A 23,541-nucleotide genomic window follows, 5' to 3' on the forward strand; every position below is an offset into this window, starting at 1 on the left:
ACAGTAAACCACGAAGTCATCCGTGCCCTCTGGCAATGAGAGAATAGGTGCGCCGCAAAGCCTATCCTTTAAGTACTGAAAAGCGGTCTCCTGGGGCTCTCCCCAGCGGTAGGTGACACCCTTCTGTGTCAGCAGTGTAAGCGGTTGTGCGATCTTCGAGAAGTCTTTGATAAACCGTCTGTAGTAACTCGCCAAACCCAGGAATTGGCGTATTTCTGTCGGTGTACGCGGTGCAGGCCAGTTTCTGATCGAATCTACTTTGGATGGATCGACATGAATCCCATCCCTGTTCACTACATGGCCCAAGAAGTGGACTTCACGAAGCCAGAAGTCGCATTTAGAAAATTTAGCGTACAGCTGTTCCTTCCGAAGGAGTTCCAAAATAAGACGAAGATGCTGCTCGTGTTTCTTCTGACTCTTGGAGTAAATCAGAATGTCGTCGATGAATACTATGACGAATTTGTCGAGATAAGGTTTGCACACCCTGTTCATAAAATCCATGAAAACTGCAGGTGCGTTCGTAAGCCCGAATGGATAACGGTTCTTCACCGTCACCTTGTTGAGTTCCCTGTAGTCTATACACGTCCTGAAGGTACCGCCCTTCTTTTTCACAAATAATACTGGAGCTCCCCAAGGCGAAGAGCTTGGACGAATGAAGCCCTTTTCCAAGAGCTCTTGTAGCTGCTTTGACAATTCCTCCAATTCTGATGGAGCTAGACGATATGGTGCGCGAGCTATGGGTGCTGCTCCTGGAGCGAGCTCGATTTGAAATTCGTCCTGATGATGCGGCGGTAGACCAGGTAAATCCTTGCGAGACACCTGAGGAAAGTCGCGTACAACTGAATGGTCTTCGCCAAAGTTGCGGTGTGGCCCTTCCGCAAACATTCCTGAGCCTTCAAGAAAGAGGTGATGCCAACCACGGCACCACTCTTGTCGCCTTGAGCTTCGAGAGGTTCTTGACCAGAACGAGGAATGCGAACAATCTTTTCTTTGTATAGGATTTCTGCTTGCTGTTGCTGCTGGCGATTCCGATGTGTAAGCCGTGGGCTCCTGAACCCTTAGCTTCTGCTATGCTCTGGCGATCACTATTCTTGCGCTGCTGCTGCGCTTGAGACTGAACGGTAGCTGAACCCTTGCTGGAATACCCATCCCATTTCCGCTTGTTGTCACTGGGAGTAGCGGGAGTAGTAGAAGTGGTAGCGGTAGTAATAGCGCTGATACAACTAGGCAGCCTGTTCTGTTCCACTGTCTGATCCGTGAGGCGATGAGCAAGAAACTGAATGTCTTGGATTTTGTCGAGGTTAGCCGATGTAGCTTGGCTCTGAATCTCTGAGGCTAGACCCTTGAGGTACAATTCGATACGCTTGTTTGGAGGGTCCACCATGGTTGGACACAAGATGGCCAGTTCGTTCTATCGTTTCGTATGAGCTTCAATTTCTGACCCCGTCATTTTCAAATGGTAAGGCTCCACTTCCAACTTGTGGATGTCATCACGCGTGTAGTATTCCCTTTTTAATGTGTTCTTTGAATTCGTTCCAGGGGGTGGCGTTAGCAGCTGCCAACCCTAGGATTTGTACCTGCGCGTTTCACCAAGTTAACGCGATTCCTTCCAACGTGCCAGTGGCGTACTTGACCCTGCGAGCCTCAGGGCATTCACACATCTCGAACAATGACTCGAGCTTCTCAAACCAATGGAGTAGTCCCACTGCTCCTTCTGTACCACTGAATGTGCTTAGACGACTGTCCATGAAGTTCTTGAATGTGCAGACAGGTTGCTATGCGTTCTGACCCGTTGCGCGAGAAAGATAGGTCAAGGTTAAGCGCGAGAGTTGGGTCACGAGAGTAGGATCTAACGTCCTAGGATAGGTCTGGAATAGCAGGTTATACCTCCTGCTTGTGCGGCTGCAAGCGCCGCAGCAACTTGTTCGTTAATAAGAGCCGTCAACTGGGCTTGAGTCATGTTAACACGTCCAGACGTGATCGAACAGTAAAGGTAGCGTAAGTATGAATGGTTCGCGAGTAGTGCGACGACAGAAAAGTGTAAGCACATAGGTGTTCTTAAGCAATAACAAGTAGTGAGCAAAGTAACGTAAGCATACTACGAGCAAAGTTCTTTGCAATTCTAGCAGGTGGGCAATAAACATAAACCTTATTACCTAGGATGTTGAGTCTTGCACGTGGAGCGAAGCGTCGTTGTGGATCGTTGAGAGCACTGTTCTGGTTATAGTCTGGTTTTAATAAAAACGTTTTTCACATATTAAAACCAAGTTCTCTATAACCAATGGCTCTGATACCAATCTGTCACACCCCCAAAATCCACCTGCGGGGTATCACCGCTTGGGAGCGTGACTGACCAGGATCAAGCCATCAATCATATTGAACATAGCATAATACAAATAAAGTAATACGTAAAACCCCATTCAATACAATTGACGTTTCAAAACAATCATAGTATCAGTAGCGGAAGCATAAGTAAATAACCCAAGTAAACCATAAGTTCAATTATTCGAAATGTTTAAACATAGCGTTCTTAACCCACTGCCCACAACGTCCCGCTCCTCCAGTGCAAGCTCCATAAGTACCTAAGGTCCTGCAAGGCATGCAGCAGATAATCAACAACTAGTTGAGCGAGTTCACAGTTTATAGTTTAGTTTGGGTAATAGTGCGTTTGTTCAATTAAGTTTCGTATCATATCAGTTCCATCGCGGCCTCACAGGCATGTGTGCGAAGATTATGTTCGTTAGTTCGCGACCATAGTCTTTACCGACCAGGGTGTGTGCGAAGGCAGTTTATCAGTTCGTTCGCGACCATAGTCTTTACCGACCAGGGTGGGTGCGAAGGCAGTTGAGTAGTTCGTAAGCATCAACAGTTTAATCGTTCGTTACAGTATCAAAGTATGCACAAGTAATCATCCAACCCATTCCCACCCTGGGAACCCATGCCTTGGCTGTGTGAACTCACCTTGGTTTGCTCGGTATGCTAGGTTATGCACTCACAAGTAATTTATTCACGTCCTATCGTATGCACGTATAACAAATCAGTTCATGTTCACAACGATACGCATGCAATTTAATGTTCACATAGCAGTCAGTTTGCATATCAGCACGGCACGTAGTATTGCACGTTCATCACTAAGCATGGCATGTCAATTAGATCAACATATAATCAATCAGTCAAAGTATGTTCATAATCCCTAACATCCTTCGAATCCAGTCACTATCTTTCGACAACAGTAATCACAATTATCTTTCGGAAGCAATTATCACAATTATCCTTCGGACCAATGCTATGTTCCGAATCCTATGTCATCTTTCGGCCAACCTATCTTTCGGTCCAACTATCTTTCGGTCCAACTATCTGTCGGTCCAACTATCTTTCGATCCAATAATGGTTCGGTCAAACTAGTATCTTTCGGTCAAACTATGTTTCGAGCCATTGATATCTTTCGATACATATCAGTTACGGAATAGCAGTTACGTTTATCACGCAGCCAGTTACAGAAACAGAACCCTAATCATCTACAGCCGTCATCATCAATCATGCATGCCCAAACAAATGACAACAAGTACCAAATCTTAACAGTACATCTACATAACGAGTATCATACGAGCACGATTCCATAATCAACATCATCACAATATATATCCGATTAACATATACCTCCGATTAGCACCTATATCCGATTAACATTCATATTCAATTAACATACGTGCCTGGTTAGCATACAACATATAGCAATACTATCATACATATCCGGTTATCATAGCCGATCACAAATCATTATCATTGAACATCACGAAAACAGAAACGATTAACATACTAACAATATATTGCCAAACAATTTGTTAATCATGAAATCAAGGCATCGTAAACAACATCACACACTAACCGGAAATCTGAATTACGGACTGAAATCCTTCGAACAGAGAGTAGGTTTGCTATATGCCGTCACACACACAAGGAAACCGAAAGCTCTAGGGTTTTGCCGATCAAAAATGTTATTACGTAAAGTCTCTAATCCAACTTATATTAAATCGGCAGTGGGCCAAGGCCCATTTAAAATGACTGGGCCGAAACATATCGAAGGATATGTTTCGAGCGCGAAGGATATGTTTCGAGACCTTCAATCCGAAGGAGGACCTTTCGAATCGAAAGATATGTTTCGACATCCTTCGATTCATGCATCATGTTTCGTGGAACATCCTTCGTAGGTTGGGCCATGATTCACACTAACTAGCTAACATACAGTACAAGTTTCACAATATGGAACCCATTATACACAATCAAACAATTATGCACAATCAAGCAATCAAACATGTATATATATACTTTCATATCAATCAAATGTGCAATTAAGTAATTAGTCAAACACATGCTCGTGTAATACGTATGAAATCAATCTTAGAAATTCGAGTTGTCACATTATCCCCAACTTGAAAGAAATTTCGTCCCGAAATTTGGTACGCACTTACTGAGGAAGCTAGGTATCGTTCACTGGTTTTTCCTGGGGTGTCACAATTAACATATCGTACAAGTGTTGTGCGACCCGGACAGCCCTGTACGTTCCGAACGGATTGTGCGATTGTAATTGGGCTTGTCCGGCCCAATCTGACTAACTACACTTGTGCGATCAGCTTTATTACCCAGCCCAAGTCTACTCACCCGACCCAACAGTTAATCAACATAACATTTGTGCGATCCAGTAGCCTTGTGCGACTGGATGGGTTGTGCGATTGGATCAGCTTGTGCGAGTGGACATTTTGTGCGAGCAAAATGCCTTGTGCGACTAAGGACTTGGGTTGTCCGGCCCAGTAACGTTAACAGATCAGACATTTGTGTGTGTGGCCCAACATCTTGTGCGATCCACAAGATGTTGTGCGATCATACGATGCTATGCTTGTACACTGTGTTTATTGGTTTATTCATGACTTGTGCGATCATTCGAACATGTGCTATTGTGCAACCAGGGCCTATTGTACGACTAAGGGCCTTGTGCGATCAGTATTCAAACATTCCAATAATCAAGCAATTCGGTTCCAACCAATTTATCAGTTTCAAGGTTTCCATGTTTACATCAATCAATAAACAACTTCTATTCTAGACATCATCGATCAAAACGGTTTATATCTCAACTTTTCTTATGAACCCTAATCCGATTCATATGAACAATCATCACAACATATTCAATCAAACAAGCATTCTCGCATCCAATTCACATGAACCCTAGCCGAGTCAAAATCAACAAGAACAATAATCATAATACCGAAACATATTAGCATGCATCATGAATCATTAACATTCATAACAAGACGATTTCATGAACACTAACATTCAATCTATATGTGGGCCGATTAACAAGAACATCACATATGGTTCATCGTCGCTAATTATGTCTACAACCCTAACTATGATATCAAAACATGGAGCATAATAACGTGTAACAGAACATAAAACACTAACCGATTAGAAGATAACAAGGGTGATCCGAGCAGTAAGAATCTTCGGTTAGAAGAGGTGTTGCCGTCGGGTTTGAGCGTGAGGGAGAGAGAGAGAAGAGCTAGGGTTGTGTGTGTTTGTTTTTGATAAAAATGAGAGATGGTTTCAACACTCATGTGTTAATCGGTTTAAGGGGATGGGCCGACCCACACTTGGGCTGCCCTTTTGATCCGAGTGCAAGCAATGCGGCCCAATGGCCTTGTGCGCTCAAGTGATGGTTGTGCGGTTCGGTTCCGTTGTGCTTTCGGGCCATTATATACATACATACATTTTATTACACACAGCACAAAATCATAACAATTAATAGTTATAATAAATCACATAAGCATGTATCGTTACACAAAATAGGTTCGAATTGCGTGTTGTCACAAAACCAATCTACATCTAAGAATTTAGTCCAATGTAACATTGTTGTGGATCTGAAGAACGCTCAAAATTTCAGTGAAGAGTCAGCAAAACAGCATATGGTATTCTTAGCATCTGTGCTTGAATCGTATGAGAGCCTTGTGGCAGGCAAGATTGGAAACATCAACCCGACAAAGGAGGATTATGACCAGATCAATCCGAAAGAGATGGAATTGATCGACATCAGGTGGTGTATGGCCAATGCAGTCCGGAGAGCTCAACGTTTCATGGAGATTATAGGAAGAAAGTCTATTGGTGGACCATCTACCAAGTTAGGCTTTGACAAATCGAAATTCACATGCTTCAAGTGTAAACAGAAAGGTCATTTTAAAAGAGTGTGCCGAAATGCTTATGCTGATGACTCTGAAAATCCGTTCAGAGAAGATTACTACAAAAGAGCGATCTATTATCAGAATAAATCAGAACCACCAAGGATGAAGCAGCTTGAGGATACCCCCAAGGAAAAATCCAGAGCTCTCGCTGTGATTCATGACGACGAAGGATTTGATTGGAGTGATATACTGCCTGAGGAAGATGTAGTAGGTTATACGTTTGCTGCAAAAACAGAAATCAAACCGTTCAGAGACACCAGAACAACAGCAGAAAAATCAAATGATAGATAACAGAGAGCTCAATACAAAATGATCAGAATTTCTCGTGTATACAGTGAAGCTAAAAAGGCAAAAAGATGGGATGCGGATAGAGAATGTTACCTTGATCCTGAAGGAAACATTGTTATTGATCCAAAGACTCTTAGTCTTGAAGCTTTCGCTGAGGAATTTGCTGAACTAGAAGAGTCTCAACAGAGAGAATGGTGGGGAGGTAGTGAAGAGAAAGAGAAAGAGAAAGAAAAAGAGCAGGAGCTGAAGCCAAAGAAGATTGATGAAGGGATCATTAATACGTCACAGGAGTTGACAGCTGAAAACTTGGGAAAGATGGCTGACAAGGTGCTGGCTGCTAAGGAACTTGAGGTAGACTCTAAGTCTGTATCTGGGTCTAAAAGCCAGGTTAGTTCAAATGCATCGTCGAGTGAGTTAGGTAAGAAAGTCAAAGGTGACAGTGACTGCAAAAATTGCATGAGAAACTACAAAGTTTATAGTACACAAGGTTACCTCACTGATACGAAGGTTAATGATCTGACAAAAAGAGTCAGAAAGGTTGAAGATCAGATTCTTGATCGTGATAAAATGCTCAAATTTTCAAATGATCAAGTTAAAAAGTTGACTGAAAAAATTGACAATGATAAAATTGAAGAAGAAAGAATTAGGAAACAAAACGAGAAACTAATTCATGAAAATCGTCAACTCTTGGAAAATTTTAACAAGTTAAAACAAACAATTCAAGATTCTAATGAACGAAACAGTAAAACAAGAAAAGAAAATGAGCATTTAACTGGAGTTCTTAGACACAAAGAAGAACAAATCAACAAGCAACTAGATGAGATTGCTTAGTTGAAGCTTTAGTTTGAAGAAGCTAAGATTGAGAATGAGCGCATCAATCTGAAATTGACCAGTTACAACTCCGCAAGCTTTGTTTTGCAACACATTGTTCCCAAACCTATTGGGAAAAACAAAGTAGGCGAAGATGTATTCTCTGATGGAACAGGGGTGGGGTATCATCAAGTTCCACCGCCAGTTTTAAACAATTATTCAAAGAAACAATCAGGGCTGGTTAATGTTGAAGATGATAATGAAGTGAAACTTCCGGACAAGATTGATGTCACGTTCACTTCATCTTCCGATGACGATAGTGTCCAAACTGAAGTGGTGAAAAGTGTGGTTGAGAATGTTCTAAAATCTGAAAGTGACACTACTGAGGAAGATGAATGTTTCTTGGACAAATACATTCTGAAACCACAATCCAAAAACAACTTAAATGAAGAACAAAATCTTGTCATGTACAAGATGTTGGGTTCGGATAAGTTGTTTTCGGATTCTGAGTTTCCACTGGAGAATGTAAATGTTGCTAAACTGACAAACGTGTTCAAATTGATTGAAGTTGATCTGTGAGAAGTGAATAGTTTAAATCACACAAAAAGACAAATGAATTTTGAAAAAGATAAAGCTTACTACAAGAAACATGTTGTTCTGCCACGTTTTTATAACAACAATCGAAACAAATGGTCGGATGGATATCAGGGTGGTAAGACTTATCCGAAAAGGAATGTTTAAAACAGAAGGTTTGTTGAGAAGAAAGTGTTTGTGACAAGTTCAAGTTCACTTTCTTATGAAGAATCAAAAATCTTTTCAAAATCAAACAAAGAGTTCTTTGAGAAGAAGGCTCACAGCCTCAGTCTGAAGGCACAAGTCGGGTAGTTGACACCCGAACATGCTTCAAATGTAATCAAGTTGGACATATTGCACGAAAGTGTACCAACTTGAAGCCTAAGACTGAAGTTGTTGAGATTCAAAGGAAGAAAGTTGATGTGAAGGGAAAAGCTGCAATGATTGTTGAGAAAAATATTTTGAAAAATGAAAATATCAAAGTCAAAACTGAACCTGCTAAAAATGTGGTAACTAAAAACGACAAGTTTTACAAGCGGGTTGCGTCACCTTAACAAACATGGAAGCCAAAAGTGGTTGAAAAGAAAGCAAGTGTTCCAAAACCAAAGGTTTCTGAGACTGAAAAACAGTCATCTTCTACCACACCGGTAAAGATGAATGTTCCTTTGGATTATTATGTGAAACTTGAGAAAGAAATGCAAAAATCTGAGAAGAAAGATGTTCAAAAGAAAGACCAACCATCTGGTCAACCTCAGAAAGATGAGTTTTTTTATACAAAAAGGTTGAGGTTGGGTCTGAAGAAAGCTTGAAAATGAATGATAAAAATTTTCCAACATTGATCACCAAAAGAACTGTCATTGATGTGCAGTTACCTGAGTTGATAGAGGCTTGGGTAACACCAAAATCTAACTAAAGTGTTTGTGATATGTGCAGGAGCTTCCAAGATCCGTTTTGCGATGGATTATGGATAGTGGAGCTTCTCGGCACATGACAGGGAAGACATCTTTGCTGTATGATGTTAGAAATTTCAATGGAGGTTATGTAGGTTTTGTTGGTAATCAAAAAGGTAGGATTATTGGAGAAGGAACGTTATCCAATGGGATTGTAACGTTTGAGAGAGTGAATTACATCGCCGAGCTTGAGAATAATCTGCTGAGTATCTCGCAAATTTGTGATAGGATGTATACTACGCACTTCACAGACAAAGAATGTTTGATCTTGAAACCAGGATTTGTTATCCCTGAAGAATGGATTATCATGAGGGCACCAAGAGTCAATGATCTGTACTCGTTGGATATGAGTGTTGCAACTACAACCACGGGTCAGGCTCATTGTTTTGTGTCTAGAGCAACGGAGAAAGAATCACAGCTATGGCCCCGCAAGATGGGGCATATACATCTGAGGAAAATGAATCATCTAGTGTACAATGATTTAGTTATGGGTGTTCACATTAAAGGTTTTTCATCTGGAAGGGGAGTGCATTAGCTGCGTCAAAGGCAAGCAGAAGAAAAAGTCACACCCTCAAAAACAAGTCAATTCAGTCTCAAGACCTTTAGAGCGACTTCATATGGACTTGTTTGGTCCAGTGAACGTCAAAAGTATTACTGGGGATCTCTATTGTCTTGTAGTAACTGATGATTATTCCAGATTTTCGTGGGTTTCTTTTCTGAAGTTGAAAGATGAGACATTTGAAAGCCTGATGTCGTTGTTCAGAAAGATTGAAAATGTGTACCAAGCACGAATCAGAAGAATCAGAAGTGATAATGGTACTGAATTCAAGAACAACAAGATGGAAGAATACTGTGATGAAAGAGGTATATTGCATGAATTTAGTGCTCCTTGCTCTCCGCAGCAGAATGGAGTAGCTGAACGAAAGAACAGGACACTAATCGAAACGGCCAGGACGATGCTTGCTGATTCCAAACTACCTGTAAATTTTTGGGCAGAAGCAATTTCTGCCGCATGCTATACGCTCAACCGAGTTCTAACAGTCAAGAAATTCAACAAGACATGTTTTAAGCTAATCAACAACCGCAAACCAAACCTAAAGTATCTCGAACCGTTTGGGTCTCCCTGTACAGTTCTTGAGCCTTCTGGTAAGTTTGGTCCAAAGAGCATCGAGGGAATATTTGTGGGATATCAAAATCCTTTGAAACTAGTCTTTGTTCCAAGCTTGAAGCGGATTATTGAGGTGCAAAATGTTGAATGTCAAGGCAATACAATGCCACCACAAAATCCCGGTGATTCATGGCGTTTTCACTATGATACTTTATGGGATTCATTTGACATGAGGAAGAGGAAGAAGAAGATTTCTTTGATGAGTTGGATATTCTGAGAGAGTATGAATCATCTCAAGAATGGTTCCCAGCTGAGTAATCAAGCCGACCTCGAGAAACTTCAAATGACGATGAAGCAGGTCCAAGCAATGCTGGAGAACATGATGATATTCAACAAGATGAAGTTGCTCAAGATAATCAGACGGCAGAGAATGATAATCAAGAATCTAAGAATGGACCAGTATTCGATCATGGTGATTCAGATTCTGAGGGGGAGCAAATTCAGATTTCAGGTCAAACAAACCCAATCAGTGAACAAGTTGCAAATCAGAATGTTTCCAATCTGGAGGGCGATGTAGATGTTCCAAGCGAAGTGATGCCAAGAACTCTGTCATACCATCCAGAGGATTTGATCATAGGAGAATTGCAATCAGGCGTTCGCACAAGACGTCAAATTGACCAAGGGCTTACTTGCTTTTATTCTATAGTTGCTTCTTTACAAACTGATTTTTCACATAGTTGTTTTATTTCGCAGATTGAACCGAGAACATACAAAGAGACGTTAACTGAGGATTCTTGGGTCAATGCTATGCAAGAAGAGTTAAGTCTGTTCGAGAAGTTAGGAGTGTGGAAGTTAGTAGACTTGCCGGACGGTCACAGGAAAATTAACACAAAATGGGTATTTAAATGCAAGAGAGATGACCGAGGAGTTGTTGTTTGAAACAAAGCTCGACTCGTAGTCCAGGGCTTTAGTCAACAGGAGGGTATTGATTTTACAGAAGTTTATGCTCCTATGGCTCGACTAGAAGCAATTAGGATCTTTCTGGCGTTTGCATCGTGGAAAAACTTCAAAGTCTTTCAGTTAGATGTTAAATCGGCGTTTCTTTATGGGAAGGTTAAAGAGGAGGTATATGTTGGACAGCTGCCGGGTTTCTCCAAACCAATCCACAAAAACAAGGTTTATTTGCTGGATAAAGCGCTGTATGGTTTACAACAGGCCCCGAGAGCTTGGTACGAGACTTTGTCTCAACACCTACTAGCCAACAGCTTCATCCGAGGAAAAGTGGATGCCACTCTCTTCACCAAAGAGGTCGACGGACATCTTCTGATCGTTCAGATATACGTGGACGACATCATATTTGGGTCAACAAATGAGAATCTATGCAAAGATTTTGAATCAGTTATGAAGCAAAAGTTTGAAATGTCATCGATGGGGGAGATGAAATTTTTCTTAGGACTCCAAGTTGAACAACTACCTAAGGGAATTTTCATACATCAGACTAAGTACGTTCATGATATTCTAGAGAAATTTGGGATGTCAAGTTCTACTCCAGCGTCAACTCCTCTAGCGACTAATCATGGGATAAACCCAGATCTCACCGGAGACAGGGTAGATGAAACGACGTATCGTTCCATGATAGGATCGTTGATGTACTTAACTGCTTCAAGACCCGATATCATGTATCCAACGTGCCTCGCAGCACGGTTTCAGTCAAGCCCCAGAGCTTCGCACATGGTAATTGTGAAACGGATATTACGCTACCTGAAAGGAACTCCAACATTGGGGTTGTGGTATCCAAAAACAGGCGATTTCACGCTCGAAGGGTATTCTGATTCCGACTACGGATGCTGCAAAGTCAATGCTAAATCAACAACAGCGGGTTGTCAGTTCTTTGGACCACACTTGGTCACCTGGCAATGTAAGAAGCAGACCTCTGTAGCTCTATCCACATGTGAAGCGGAGTATGTATCTGCTAGCAGTTGCTGCTCTCAGATCTTGTGGATCCAGCAACAGATGCACGACTACGGTTTGCAATTTCTTAACACCCCTATCTTTGTTGATAATGAGGCCGCAATAAATATTACGAAAAATCCAGTTCATCACGCTAAAACAAAACACATAGAAATTCATCATCACTTCATCCGAGATTGCTTCGAGAAGAAGTTGATACGAATTGAGAAAATCCACACTGACGAAGAGAAAGCTGATTTACATACCAAAGCTTTTGACAAAACTCGTTTTAAATATCTTTTAAAGCTAAATGGTATGAAGCTTATCTCGGTGTCGGATGGGATTATTGGCGTTGATGAGGATAACATTGTAGATGATGATGTTGAAAAACAATCTGCAATTGTTTGTCAATTTTTTACTTGTTTTGGTATTTAGGGGGAGTAGATATATTTTCAGAAAATACAAAAACAGTAAAAAATGCGAAAATCCAAAAACATGAGAAAATTTCAAAATCCAAAAACAATAGAAAACTGAAAAAGAGTTTGTGTAAAAAGGAAAAATGATAGTACATTGGCTTGACACTTACAGTACGCTAAAGATTTGTAAATTTTAAAAGTATTAAACAGTCTCGCTGATGATGTGCCGATAGGTTTTTACACATTTAGTAGGTTTGTTCGGGATATAAACATAAAAATTCAAACTTGCTTATTTTGTGGGGAACAAATCTTGGATATATAGGTAACCCCTGAAATCTTGTTTGAAAGGTCCATCTTTCTGAGATACTAGGTCTTTATACTCGGTGATATCTGGGGTATTATCCCGGGACTTCTGATTTTGCGGAAGCAATGGCCTAGTTCCCATATAATACTTTCCGTATTGCTTGAAATATAGCACCACCCTCAGCATAAAAAATGATGAAACATTGCAAAATGATAATCGTGTGCTGTTGTAAAAAAGATCCTCTAAAGGGGACACACCGAAAGTCGAACCGTCATCTCTCTGTTGAATGGAAGTTCTGACCTGAGCTCTCACGGTTTCGCATCTAACCCCTTACAGATATCATCTGTGGTATACTCACCTGTAAGACTGAATATTGGGATCTGGATACGGGAGTATATTCAAGAGGTGGGACACATGAATGAGTTTAAGTCCTTAATTCACCTAATTCGTATCCTGAACAGATTGAAAATTGTGTGAGAATTTAAGTGGATCAGCATATCGACAATCTAAGTGAATTGTTTAATTCTGAGTATGAAATTAAAGCTTAACGGTACTAGTGACTTGTCTGATAGCTGATATGATTCCCTAACACGCTCATCAAAAATATGTTTGTAAATAGTTTACTTTCATTACATTCTACATTTTAATTTCTGTAATTCATTTTCTAGTTTAGAAACTTTATTGAAATCCAAAAAGATTTTTCATTTCTGCTTTATTTTTCGACAAACCAAAGTGGAGAGTTGATCTTCAGATTCAGAATGTTGGAGCAGATGCAGAAAGATTCTAGCTGGATGCTGAGTTGGGAGCTTCATATTTTAAACTTGAGAAGTTGGAAAGTTAAAACAAGTGCATTAACTTGAAACTTGTAATTTTCAGAAAATGTTTGAAAATATTGAACAAAAATCAGTTTGTTTTGTCACAGATCAACCAAGGTCATTAAGTTAGACTTGGTAGATAAATTAAGCAATCAGGGTCATTAATTTGGACCTGAATACTTAAGTGGATTTCTAAAACTGATGAACAGTTGAAATTTTTAAGTTTGTATAGATTGTAATGTTATATGTTTGAGAAACAGGAAACAAGATTCAACATCCCCATGGCAACAAAATGTTAAAGTTTGAACCAGAAATTCGAGTCCCAGCATACCGAGAGGGGGAGTCTGCGAAAGGGGGAGTCAGAATTCTGGATCAATGTTCAAAGGGGAGATTGAAGATAGAAGATTGAAGGGAGCTTTTACAATGACAAATCAAATTGGAAATAGACAAAGACTGAAGACTTGACGCCGAAGACTTCATCAACATCCAAGGGGAGTCTGTTGGTGCATCTAGTGTCTGTTAACTTAATCTTAGTCGAGTCTTATGTCTAGATAGGATAAACGAGCACACAACAGGGTTGAAATTAGGGTTTTAGGTGTAATAGTGGGGAATTCCGCTTGAAAGTGTCCATGAGCATTTCAAGCGAAATCACAAAGTTAATTCCGCTTGAAATGAACATTGACATGTTCAAGCGAAATCACTTATTCCGCTTGAAACTGTCATGTAACGTTCAAGAGGAATCACCACATCTATATAAAGCCATGTTGTTGTGTCATTTGGGGCGGAATCGGGTCATATGTTCTGAGTCGAGGTGCTGTCCGTTTGTCATTTGAACGTGTAAAAGCTCAGGATTGATCAATAAAGAGATAATTAGGAAGGAACAAGCTGTGTTGACATCTTTTACATTGATTCCGCCTTTGTACTTGATGATGAACTACTCATACTGACTATTTAGGGTCACGACGGTCCAACACTTTTGAATAACTTACAATCAAAGCTTTCATAAACAACTTTTTTAAGTTCTATTCCCATACTCTCTTCAGTATTTTCCTTTGAATATATTTCCGGGAGAGTTCTGATGTATCTCATTAGATTTTCTTGTATATGGGTATATATATCATAAATTTGATTAGTCTCCCCATCAGAAATCAGATTGGTATTTCTAGCCATATTTCTATCTAACAATAGATAACTCATGATCTGATACGCACTTGATGATGCATCTTGGGTAATAGGAACAAAATTCATATATTCTTCATTTTGGGATGATAATATAGTTGATATGAACTGAAAGGGTTTTTTTGCATCTGATGCATACTTGATAAAATCAGATAAACTCTTTTGCTCCCACACTAAAGATTCTTTAAGATACTAGTTATATGCGCTTTGATAGGTAGAAAATGGCTTGTAATGGAAGGCTATTGCTCGCATTAGTAATCTCTTATTTTCTTCAATAATTCTTTCCTCAGTTTTATCAAAGCTAAGCAGGCTTCTGACAAGATCTCGTTCATGATAGTTTAACAGACCGCATCGGTAGATTTTGCTTCTAAAGTCCAGAAAAACAGGTAAGTAGAGTTGAAAACCTTCTAAAGCTGAAGAAAGCATTATAACCATGTTCTCAAAATGAGCACGTTGCACATCTTTATGGAAAGCCGTTAAGACATCGTCATAGCTAGAGATAATCCTAATTCCTTTGGCACAGACTATTCAAACACCAAAGCTGCCTATTTGCACTCTTAGGGTTTATATACGCTACGTATAGCTCTATACGTAGCGTAAAGGGTTATATGTTGCATGGAATTCAGAGCTTGCCCAGCAATAATTGGCACAGAAAACCAGGGTTTATATATGCTGCGTATAGAGCTATACGTAGAGTATATAACCCATCAGATTTTTTTTGGTTATTTTGATGTATCTGTGGTCTAAATTCTCACCCGGTTCCAATGTTAAATCGCTTAAAATATATAACCGTTAATGTTATACCAATAATATCATATACCGTTAAGTTGTTTTGGAAAATGTATATACGGTTTGAATATATTATATTGTTATCATTTAAATTAAATTATCATACCATATCTAGTGCGGTTCAAATGCTATAAAGGTTTAAATATCATACCGTTAATTATTTTTAAATACTACATCTTTAGGCTTATATGGGTTTTTGTATGGTATCCTATAGTATCGTATCGTATTGCATCGTATCGTATCGTATCGTATAGTGTATAGTATAAGTCTCGTATAGGTTCCCTGTAGGGCATGTATATGCCTATAGGCCTATACGGGACCTAAACCACACCTATAGTACTATACGAGACCTATAATATACCTACAGGCCTATACGGGTGTTATATCGTATCGTATAGTATCATGTCGTATCGTATCGTATAGTGTAGTATAAGTCTCGTATAGGTTTCCTATAGGTCATGTATATGCCTATAGGCTTATACGGGACCTCAACCACACCTATAGGCCTATACGGGACCTAAAGCACACCTATAGGCCTATACGGGACCTCAACCACCCATATAAGCCTATTCGGGACCTAAACCACACATATAGGCCTATAAGGGACCTATACTACATCTATAGGCTTATACGGGTGTTGTATGGTATCCTATAGTATCGTATCGTATTGCATCGTATCATATCGTATTGTATAGTGTATAGTATAAGTCTCGTATAGGTTCCCTGTAGGTCTTGTATATGCCTATAGTCCTACACGGGACTAAACCACACCTATAGTTCTATACGAGACCTATACTACACCTATAGGCCTATACGGGTGTTATATCGTATCGTATAGTATAGTATCGTATCGTATAGTGTAGTATAATTCTCGTATTGGTTTCCTATAGGTCTTGTATATGCCTATAGGCATATACGGGACCTAAACCACACCAATAGGCCTATAAGGTAGCTATACAGGATATATACTACGCTATACGATACGATATCACACTTATAGGCTTATACGAGGTCAATACTTGACCTATACTACACCTATACGATACCATATCATACTTATAGGCTTATACGAGGTCAATACGTGACCTATACTACACCTATACGATACGATATTTATCGTATAAAATTTATTAAAAGTTGTATAAAAAAGCTTGTAAGAAATACTTAATTTTTTATTTATTTAAAATAGAAAACTTTTTTTTTTTATAAAATTTACTAAAACCAATAATGTGAGATCCGGCGACTCTGTCTTTGTTACAGGTACAATTCCGGCAAGGGTGCCTCTCCGACTTCTTTCGCAATCCGGGTGTTACGAGTTTTTTCCCAGGAAAATCAGATTTTGCAAACAAGAAGCAAGCCAGCGGAGGTTCAAGTTACAGTCGAGTTGAAAAGATCTCCGGCGACGGAAAACTTTCCGGCATAAAACAACAGCCGCAACGGTTCTACTCCACTACCAGTTTACCGGATACGGTCCACCCCACAAAAAACTTACCGGCAACAGCTTCACCCAGGTGTATTTGATTTCTAATTACACTATATATCAGCGCTATATGCATAGATTATTATTGCATTATATTATTATTTTCGGATATACAATATTTAACATACATTTTATATTTTAACGTAGGAGGTCATATATCTTTATCTTTGATAGCTGACACACAGATTACATATTTTTAATCTGTTGAAAATTTCCAAAATTTAGTTTCTAGATTGGTCTATTTGACAAACAGATTACATATTTTATTAGTATTTGACATACAGATTACATAATAGTATTAGTAATATAATATCAATATATATATATACATATAAAATAATAATAATAATAATAATAACAACAGATTTTAGAATACATTTGGTGGGTTCTTTCAGGCTTCCCGATACGAATTGTGTGATACGTGTTGCTTTTTAGTATTGCGTACTACACGTGACAACGTATTGATATTGTGCACTACGTATTATTTATTGTCATTGTATGCTTGTTGTTGCGTATTGTACACTTTTGCCCTTTGTGTACTTTGTGTTGCCCATTGTTTGTTACCTTGTGGTTAGTTGTTAGTTGTAATAATAGACAATAGAAGCCATGACTTTTACTTGAGATCATGTCCAAGGACGAGAGGTGCAGGAAAGGGTAAAGTTAGAGGGTGTAGTTTACGTGTGGCGTCGTGGAACGTAGGAACTCTTAGTAGTAAATTGTTGGAAGTGATAGACGCACTTAAAAGACGTAGGGTACAGATAGCGTGCCTTCAGGAGACTAGGTGGAAAGGACAAAGAGCAGAAGAGCGCAATGGGTATAAATTGTTGTATTCCGGGTCTGATGGGGCCAAGAACGGAGTAGGATTTTTGGTGTCTATAGAATTTCATAAGAATGTAATTGAGGTGATACGATACAACGATAGAATTATGGTGTTAAAGTTAGTATTAGGTGAGCAAGTAGTGACAGTGGTATGCGCCTATGCACCGCAAGTGGGACTAGGAGCTCAAGAGAAAAGAGAGTTCTGGGATTGTCTAGATGTAGTAGTAAGGGCCATACCTAGGGAGGAGAAAATTTTTATAGGAGGAGATTTTAATGGGCACATTGGTAAAGATAGGGATGGCTTTGAGTTGGTACACGGGGGTTTTGGTTTTGGCGATAGGAATGAACCTGGTAGAGACCTTCTAGACTTTGCGGCAGCTCACAGCCTAGGTATTATAAACTCGTTCTTTAGGAAGAGGGAATATCATTTGATCACTTTTAGTAGCGAAGGACGTAACACGCAAATCGACTATCTTTTGATGAGGCAGGGAGATCGATGGATGTGGATGGACTGCAAGGTTATACCAAGGGAGACTGCAGCAGCTCAACACCACTTGCTAGTAGCAGATATAGCCCTAGAGGTAAGGCTAACTCAGGGGGGGAGGAAAACCCGACCTAGGATCCGTTGGGGAAACTTGAAGGGAGAAAACATTTTGATGTTTAGAGATAAAGTTAACTCGATGACATCGATGCAACTAGGTGACGACGCAAACCGGATGTGGGAGGCTATGGCGACTACGATCACTACAGTGGCGAATGAGACGCTAGGGGTCACAACAAGAAAGACTAGTGGGAATAAGGAGTCCTGGTGGTGGAATGAAGACGTGCATACCAAAATAAAGAATAAGCAAAAGAGTTTTAGAGATCTTTTGAGGTGCACAGATGAGGAAGAGCGGGTGAGGGTGAGGGAGATATACAAGAAGGCAAAAAGGGAAGCGAAAAAGGCGATGACCGAAGCAAAAAACACAGCCTATAAACAAATGTATGAACATTTGGAAACAAAAGAGGGGGAGCATGATGTGTTCAAGATTTCCAAAGCTAGGGAGCGAAGAAGTAAAGATCTTGGAGTAGTAAAGTTTATCAAAGGAGAGAATGGACGTGTTTTAGTCAAGGCACATGACATTAAGTTAAGATGGCAAACCTACTTCCAGAATCTTTTCAACAATGGTAGAGCATACCAACAAGATAGCAGCAATCCCAGGACTCAAAGGAGACAACAGAATAATTGCTACTGCACTAGGATCACACATGAAGAGGTGAGGATGGCACTTAGGAAGATGGGAAGGGGCAAGGCTGTGGGTTTGGACAACATACCGATTGAGGTGTGGAAGTGTTTGGGGGAAGAAGGAGTCCGATGGCAAACACTTTTGTTCAATCGTATTTTCAAGACTGGAAAAATGCCAGATCAGTGGAGGAGTAGTGTCGTGGTGCCTCTATACAAGAATAAAGGAGACGCTCAATGTTGTGGGAACTACAGAGGAATCAAACTACTAAGCCACACTATGAAGCTATGGGAAAGGGTAATTGAAACTAGAATTAGAAAAGAAACTCAGGTTTCAGTAAACCAATTTGGATTCATGAAAGGGAGGTCAACTACAGAAGCGATACATATTCTAAGGAGATTGATGGAAAAGTATAGAGCGAAGAAGCAAGATCTACATATGGTGTTTATCGACCTTGAAAAGGCATATGACACTGTCCCACGGCAACTGATTTGGGATAGTTTGGAGGGTCGAGGGCTACCTGGGAAGTATATAGACATAATTAAGGATACATACGATAGAGCGGAAACTAGTGTCTGCGCGCCTATAGGGGATACAAACTTCTTTCCTGTGGAGGTAGGACTCCACCAAGGGTCTGCATTGAGCCCTTTTCTTTTTGCGGTTGTCTTGGATGAGCTATCCAAGTTGATTCAGGAGACAGTTCCGTGGTGCATGCTTTTTGCAGACGATATTGTGTTGATTGCAGAGACTAAACAGTGCCTGAACGCGAGGTTAGAGGAGTGGCGAGTAGCTTTAGAGGGCAACGGCCTACGGATTAGTCGATCTAAGACTGAGTATCTACATTGTGATTTTAGTGGTGTAGCCGATGATGATGACACCCAAATCACCATTGAGGATCAATTGGTCCCACAGGTATCTAAATTTAAATATTTGGGGTCGTTTGTACAAAGAGATGGTGACATAGATAGTGATGTAACCCATCGCATACAAGCTGGCTGGTGTAGATGGAGGGCAGCCAGTGGGGTTTTGTGCGATAGGAGGTTCCCAACTAAACTAAAGGGAAAATTTTACAGAGTAGCAGTTAGGCCAGCTATGCTATATGGAACAGACTGTTGGGCTATCAAGAAGACACAAGCGCGCAAGATGGAGGTAGCAGAGATGAGGATGCTGAGGTGGATGTGTGGTCACACGAGGTTAGATCGTATAAGAAATGAGGTTTTTAGGAAAAGATTAGGGGTGGCTAGTATATCAGATAAGATTAAGGAGGGGAGATTGAGATGGTTTGGGCATGTGAAGCGGAGACAAACGACGGCACCAGTTAGAGTAGTGGAAACTCTTACTGTGGAGGGGAGGAGAGGAAGAGGCAGACCCAAACTGACATGGGATGATCAGATTAGGCATGATTTACTAGAGTTGCATCTTTCTGAGGACATGGTCCAAGATAGGACTGCGTGGAGACGTAGGATTAGGGTTAAGGACTTTTAGGGGATATTGCAGTAAGGTCTTAGGTGTATTTTAGGGACGTAGGTTTTCTTATTCTTTAAGTGACCTTACCGGTGATTGCATTCCTGTGTTCATGCCCAAATGTTGTATGATATTATACATGATTTACATTATATTGTGTCACTCTGATAACTTTCTTGGTATTGGTATGATGTTATTATATTGTATTGATATTATACATGATTTACATTATATTGCTGACTTCTTATTGCTATGTTCTTTGACTTGGTGTGTTGGTATGATGTTTGTTTTGGAGCCGAGGGTCTCTCTGGAAGCAGCCTCTCTATCCCTAGGGATAGAGGCAAGGTCTGTCTACATCCCACCCTCCCCAGACCCTATAACTAGCTTTGCTATTTGTGGGATTTACTGGGTGTTGTTGTTGTTGTTGTTGTACTAAAACTAATAATGTATAAATGTTTCTAAAAAAACTTTTATATACGTTGCGTATAGGTTGTCACACCCCCAAAATACCACATGCGGAAACCCCGCTAGGCGTGTGACGTACTAGGATCTAGCAACCAATCACATTGAACTAAGATCAAATTATAAATCAAAGTTTCCATTCAATAAGATAAAATATTCATAACATATCCAAGTTTAACATGTTCAGCGGAAGCAAATGGTTAAACACTGTTCAATCGTTTCAAAAACCAATGTACGTGAAATTATTAAATAAGTCTTGCAAATCTAAGCAGTACGACCCATGACCACTCCAGCCATCCAGACAACAAGTTCCTTTCCAAAGTACCTAACGACCTGCGAGCATGCAACAAGTGTGTCATACAACGCTGGTGAGTTCATAGCTTTTCGAAAACGTTAGTTACCAAGTGTTTATTCCAGTTCATTAACAAATCCGAAAGTAATGTTGATAATATCTCGTTACCAAACAAGACGGCTCCTGATGTATGTTTTGCCCGTTCCCCAGTTCTCCTATCAAAACACCAGGCATGACTAGGTCATTAGTTCACACCCGTCCTCTCCGGTACGGGGTGAGGGTGCCAAACCTAAGTAGCGCTACCAACTAATACCCCGTTACCTCTCCGGTAACAAAAGATGGGACTTAAGAGTGATAGCGTGAGAGTATTATCCAACATTCCAGTTTTTACCCAAAAGACTTATCCCTCCCCAGGATACCCACTGACTGTCCCAACCACCGGGACACATGCTCAAGAGTAGTGAACTCACCTTGGATTGCTCGGTATGCTAAGTTACCACCCAGTTAATCAATCAATCCTACCGAGGTTACCAATAATAATTAGTTTCACGATTTATCAATTATGCCACGTATATCAGAGATCACATTCATTACAAGCACTGCCATGCATCACATAATGTATACTCAGTTCATACATGTGTCCATATCCCATATACAACACACAATAGTCACACAACAGTTAACAGATTATTCTTCGGTGAATGACCGTCTGACGAAGAACCCTAGGTTTCGTCGTGCTAAGGTGTGGCGAAACACATCATGTTTTGTGGAGATGAACTATGGCGAAACACATCATGTTTCATCGAGATGAACTATGGCGAAACACATCATGTTTCGTCGAGATGAACTATGGCGAAACACATCATGTTTTGTCGAGATACAATATGACGAAAGTCTATCCTGTTTCTTCGAGCAAACAGTTACAGATTCAATCAGTTACGATTTCACGTTTTCCTAGCACCCTAATCATCATCAACGATTTCAACATGATCAACGACCAATCATCAAGCTTCCAATTATCATTAATACGCAACAAGGTATTAACAATCGACATGTTCATATCATCATTACTATCATAACAATTAACATCATTCGAATCGGTTCATCATAATAGTTTCATCATTTAAGCATATAAATCCTTGACCATGCTATCAATTCATTGCACAGAATCTATCACACCCTCATATGAACAATACCACATACAAATCATCGAAATCTTAGCATAAGAGTTCTAGATTCACAATGTTTATGAAAACCCTAATTATATACACAAATCACCACATCGAGATTACATCGAACAGTAGGGTTATACACTAACCGTGATACCGAAAGGCTTATGTGAATCGAGATGAAAAAGAATGCTTCGAGGTTCTTTCTGCCGTTGCATAGATAGCAACAAGGGAGAGGAGACTCTAGGGTTTTATGTGATTTACGTATAACTGATTACAAGAGGTCGTAATATAAGGGAGTTGGGCCGCAACCTCTCTGGGCTGAGGCCTGCTATGGCGAAACACCATCCTTCGACGAAAGACCCCTCTTTCGTCGTACTAGTCCTGGCGAAAGATCCTATCTTTCTTCGAGTAACACTTGTGGTGAAAAAAAACTTTATAAATAACCTTAATTAAATTATTCTTGACACTACACCATTGACAACCAAATATTATACATAAAACAATAAACATTCAGATAAACAAGATTGTGAAGTTAGTGGTGTGCAAAGGAAAGACCTTGAAATCTCTGGTTGTCACATCATCCCCAACTTGAAAGAAATTTCGTTCCGAAATTTGACAAGTAATCCAAAACCGCAAGACGTTAACTCAGGATGACTGTGGATTTTCTGCGGGTACCACATCATCCCCAACTTGAAAGGGAATTTCTCCCCAAAATTCACCAGTTGCATCATGTTTAGGTTGAACGGTTGGGAATAAGTGAGGATAATTGAGATTTATCTGATCCTCACGCTCCCATGTGAACTCCGGTCCACGTCTTGAGTTCCAACGAACTCTCACGATTGGAATCCGACTATGCTTACGAACCTTGACTTCACAGTCCATAATTTCAATAGGTTCCTCGAGAAACTACAACTTATCGTCTATTTTCAGCTCCTGAAACGGTACTACAAGTGTTTCGTTGGACAAACACTTCTTCAATTGCGAAACATGGAAAACATCATGAACGTTACCCAACGCAGCAGGTAACTCAAGCTTGTACGCCAGTTTACCAATCTGTTCTGTTGGTGCATGCGTCTGTCGACTTCATCTTGTATCGAGTCTTGTATAGAACTAGTTAGATCAGGGCACGAAAAACAAGAAAGTGTGAATTAGAGGTGATTCCGCTTGAAATGATATTAGGTCAGTTCAAGCGAAATCAAAATTTGTTATAATTC

This window comes from Helianthus annuus, chromosome 7 (genome assembly GCF_002127325.2).
Source record: "Helianthus annuus cultivar XRQ/B chromosome 7, HanXRQr2.0-SUNRISE, whole genome shotgun sequence".
In the NCBI taxonomy this organism is placed as follows: domain Eukaryota; kingdom Viridiplantae; phylum Streptophyta; class Magnoliopsida; order Asterales; family Asteraceae; genus Helianthus; species Helianthus annuus.